The following is a 4,516-nucleotide window of genomic DNA, read 5'->3' on the forward strand; positions in this document are numbered from 1 at the left end:
AAATTTGTGGATAAGATTGATATAAATGTCTTGGAGATGAATGTAAAGTCCAAATCAACAGATCAAAATGTTGTATTTCAAGTTAGTGGTCATCATGGTTATCACATGAATTTATTGGCTCAAAATTATGGCTTTACCCTGGCCAATCAACCTCATTTTGTAGAACCGATTGTTCAACCACCATTCCAACAATTGTCGATGCATGGTCATCGATCATTTGGTGAAGGGTCAAGTAGTCAAATGCGTATTGATAATAGCCACAGAGATTATGAGGCCAGGTAAAACAACAAATCTATATTTTACTGAATTTTGGTGTAACAATTTAATAAGATAATTTTATTGTTAGTATACATAAATTATCTCTTATTGATAGAAGAAATAACCTTTTAGAGTATAAATTATCGCTTTTAAAACAAGCTTCTATATTTATAATTTTGCTAGAATTTAACTAATATTTTTTTATAGAGATAATGAGACCAACGTTGATCTATATAATGATGTAAATGCTGAAATTAGTGATGAAAGTTCGGAGGAAGATGAATCTCCAAAAGATGGTGATGAAATTGAACCTGATGAAGATATCGATGATATTAGAGATTTTTTTCAAAATGATGTAAATCTTCATAATCATAAACAAGGCGTGTCTGAAATACAAAATCATGACATACCCTATTTCAGGACATTAGAAAATGAGGAAGACATTTTCATGTCTACATGTGAATATGAGATGGAATATTGTTCAGCTTGGTCTGAGGAAGCAAAAAAGGATTTGAAAAAAGGTATGTTTTTTAGTAGTAAAGAAAAATTGAAAACGGGCGGTAACGATTTGGAGTTTGCACAAAAATAAAGAGTTCAAGGTGGTAACATCTACCAAGAGTCTATGGGTTGTGAGATGTAAGTTTTATAGTTTATTGGGTTGCTTGTGGTTTCTTCGAGGTCGAAAAGTTGGAGATAACCTTTGGAAGATAGGAAAATATGTTGAAAATCATAGATGTGAGACTGAAGGGCTTTCTAGTGGTCACGCCAATCTAAATACCAATTTGATTGCATCACTGTTTCTAAATCAAATTAGAAAAAATCCTAAGTACTTGGTGGTAGATGTCATTTCAAAGGTTCACAAAAAAATTGGTCATTAAGTGACATACAGAAAAGCGTGGCTTGGACGTCAACGCGCATTTGAATTGGTGTATGGTGACTTTGAGAAATCATTTAGTGACCTACCTAAATTTTTTGCAGCTTTTCAACACTTTAACCATGGAACAATTGTGGAATGGAAACACGAAGAGTCTATGAGTTCATCAGAGGTAAAAACTTTAAATTTGTATTTTGGGCTTTCAAGCCATGCATAGATGGATTCCAAACATGTCGCCCTGTTATTTCAGTAGATGGAACTCATATTTATGGAAAGTATGAGATCAAATTATTAATTGCTGTTGGAATTGATGGAAATGATAACATTCTTCCTTTAGCGTTTGCTATTGTAGACAAAGAGTCAAAAGAGGCATGAAGTGGTTTTTTAGAAATTTGAGTGAAAGGAATTTTGACTAGTTTACAGGAGTTACGCCGATTTCAGGAGCCTCGAGTCTTCCATCGATATTGTATAAGGCATCTTAAGAGCAACTTTCAATCTCGATTTCCAAACAAGGATCTTAGTAGGCTGATGTGGAGGGCTGCTTCAGCCCATCAAGTAAGAAAATTTGAATCCTTGATTTGGCAAATTAGAGAAGAAAATGAAGAAGCATATGAATATCTCATGGAAATCCCCTTGGACAAATGGACTGTTAGTCATGATGGTGGAAAAAGATGGGGAGTGTTGACAACAAATCTTTCAGAGTCGTTCAATGGAGTGTTGAAAAAAGCACGAGGTTTGCCTGTCACTGCTATGGTTAGACTTTCATTGGAGCAAACTATTGAACGGTATACCCGTAGGTCTCAAATAGCGCACCAACTTGCAGAACAAAATGAATTATGGACTGGGAGGTTCAAAATAAAGTGGGAGAAGAATTATGAAAGTTCAAAAAGGCACTTTGTTTTTGATTGGAATATACCCACAGGGATATACGAGGTTAGATCTATACAAGTTGATGGAACTGGTGGTAATCCTTATTGTGTTTCACTGAATGAAAGAAAATGTGATTGTGGAAAATGGGTTAATTTGCTCTTCCCATGTTTACATGTCATGAAGGTAACTGATAGAATGGGGGGCTAGCTAGAAATTTTGTTAGCGAGCATTTCACAATAGAGAATTATGTTGCATCATATTCTGGGTCATTCTCACCAATTGGTCATGAGGCATATTGGCCATCTCCAAGTTTTACAATGAGAAGTAATGAATTCTATCGTCGTCCTAATCGGCCAAGGACAACTAGAATACCTAATGAAATGGATCGTGGTTCTACAGTGTATGAGCGAGCTTGTGGATTATGTAGGCAGACTGGACATGATAGGCGTCGATGTCCTAATCGTAATTAAATTTAAGTAAATAGTTGTGGGTCGATGTCTAATGTGTTAATTTCCTTTCAGTTATCTACTGTAATGTAACTAGGGTTAATTTCCAGATTTCTAATAGAGGAAAAATTATTAGTGTTAATTTCCAGATTTCCAGATTTTTCAGATTTCCAAATTTTCCAGATTTCCAAATTTTCCAGATTTCCAGTTTTCCAGATGTGATAAATTATCTACTGTAATGTAACTCAAGGATGTCTAATTAGCAATAACTTTAAATGTCATAATTTTTTCAACGAATATATAAGATTATTGCAACGCTCTATAACCGTCGCCGTAGACATTTACTACGACAGCCAAACTCAATAGTGCAACGGCTTTTTTCAATAATTGAACAATCAACATGACACTATTGCAACGGTTTGGAATACATTTTACAATGGTTTTGCAGTATGAGCCCTGGAAGGTCATATATATATATGTATCAGAAATTATAATACACTACAAATTATACAAATTACAAAACAAATTTCTTTCATACATGACAATTAAAAATACCCATCAAGTTAATCATATGCATCCGTAAATACAAAATGTTCAAACCAAATGACCATTAGTTGACATTTACATGATTCAAAAATTATATGATAAGTTTCATAATGTTCAATAGCAAAATGAATTTTAGAACATATCTATCAACAATCAAAAATACTTCTTAAGTAACTAGGTAAGGTTGCCTTCACTACTTTCTTCTTCCCATTCTTCATTTTTGACACCTACAAAAAGAAGATATACAATGTCAAGTTATGTTGATAACCACTCAAAAGCCACTGATTAGGAAATTTTGTATGGGGTAGATCCTTATATGGATCACAATGAAACTAGCACATTCAAGTAATCTATAATAGATCAATGAATTAAAACTAGAGATATTAATGATTCAATTTTATCAAATCAAACAGCACTAACAAGATCAAATCTTAACAAAGACAAATCATAAATAAGAATAAGCTCAAACTTTATCAGTAATCATTTCAAATCTTGATCAATCTATTGAGTCCTAAGTCCTGAGTCCTGAGTCCTGACTTTTCAGATTTTCAAGTTCAGACCAAAATAGGCATAAGAAACTGAGCACCAAACTGATGTGAAACTGAGTACCAATTAGAAACTGTGGATCTGACCAACAAAAAGAAAATCACCAGATGACTAAAAAAATCCTTTCAACATCCACCAGTTCTACCAATCACTTGCATGAGACTCTAAAACCAAATAAAAACAGAGATTTAGAAAAGGACTAGCAACCAAATAATAAGTCATACCAGATGCAGGACACAACCAAATGCAGATAGTAGCTCCAATCAACAATATCAATTACTTGTGGGCATATGAATCATCACTAACCATATTTCTCCATTTAAATTTATCTCATGCCACCATATAAAGTAAATGAAAAATAAAAGATACTAGTTAAAAGCTAAAAGACTCCTAGAAAACCAAGCTTTAAGAGAAACATCAACTAAAAATATGGTTGTTTTTGCAGTCTCATAGAATAGTAAGCTTACTTGGAAGTCTTCACCTTGTGATTTATTCTTTGCTTCTGCTTTTTGTTGGTATAGTGTCTTTGTTACCTTTTATTGTTTTCTTTATGCCGTGTTGGTTAAGTTGATGACTCCCTGGCAAGTAAAAATAATTTTTAATTAATCAACCAAAAAAGAAGCAGTTATGTTAAGAAATAATGGTCCACCAAAGATTAAAAAATTGTACCAGTGCCACAAAACTTAGGAAAAATTGTACGTTTCTTCTTCACTGATGGTTCACCACCTTCACTTGCATTCTCGGGATCATTACCATCCACTTCATTGTTGGAATCATCCAACTCATTACCTTCTATCTCGATGTTGGAGTCCTCTAAATTCGTCATGGCATCAGGGATCTCCATGGACATTGGCACAGGCGATGAGGTAAAATTTGGGGCATTCTCAAAATGTTGAGGCCGATAATTACCAAAGACATTCTCAAGTGACGAAAGACTTGGATCCCTTGAAATTTGTGGCGTCATGTATGGGATAAT

This window comes from Solanum tuberosum, unplaced genomic scaffold, assembly GCF_000226075.1.
Source record: "Solanum tuberosum cultivar DM 1-3 516 R44 unplaced genomic scaffold, SolTub_3.0 scf00589, whole genome shotgun sequence".
Taxonomy (NCBI): Eukaryota; Viridiplantae; Streptophyta; class Magnoliopsida; order Solanales; family Solanaceae; genus Solanum; species Solanum tuberosum.